Raw genomic sequence first — 491 nt, 5'->3', positions numbered from 1 at the left:
TAACAGGTTCTTTTTTGTCGAATTATCATACTTCCCAGCACACTGACTTCAGGAAGCCAACACTAGCAACCTTGTAAGACATCATGACTCAAGTCAGACAAGCATAGGGAGAGCCACTGGTTTTCCTCACATGCACCTGTTGTGCAACAAAGAGAGTTAGATTTTCCTTTATCCCTTCAGCTCTCCACATGCAGTTGTGATTCATATTTGGTAGAATCCGAGGGGTGACTAGAAGAGATTCTGGGATCTCTGTGCAGCTTTTATCTCTCATTTTCTGTCTTCACCTTTGTGGACTTTCTAGCTCTATTCTTCAACTTCCTACTGGCAAATCACGGACATACTCTTTTTTTCTCTGTCTCTCTCTGTCTTTCTCTCTATCTCTCCCAACATTCCCCACCCTCTCTTACAAACACACATACTACTGGAAAAAAGTGGAATTATATCTCACTAAACATTTCTCATGTTAAACAAAGCAATATCCATTCAGTTTG

The sequence above is a fragment of the Dipodomys ordii genome, unplaced genomic scaffold (assembly GCF_000151885.1).
Source record: "Dipodomys ordii isolate 6190 unplaced genomic scaffold, Dord_2.0 Scaffold277, whole genome shotgun sequence".
Taxonomy (NCBI): domain Eukaryota; kingdom Metazoa; phylum Chordata; class Mammalia; order Rodentia; family Heteromyidae; genus Dipodomys; species Dipodomys ordii.
The sequence above is the reverse complement of the archived record's forward strand: the minus strand, read 5'-3'. Positions refer to the sequence as shown.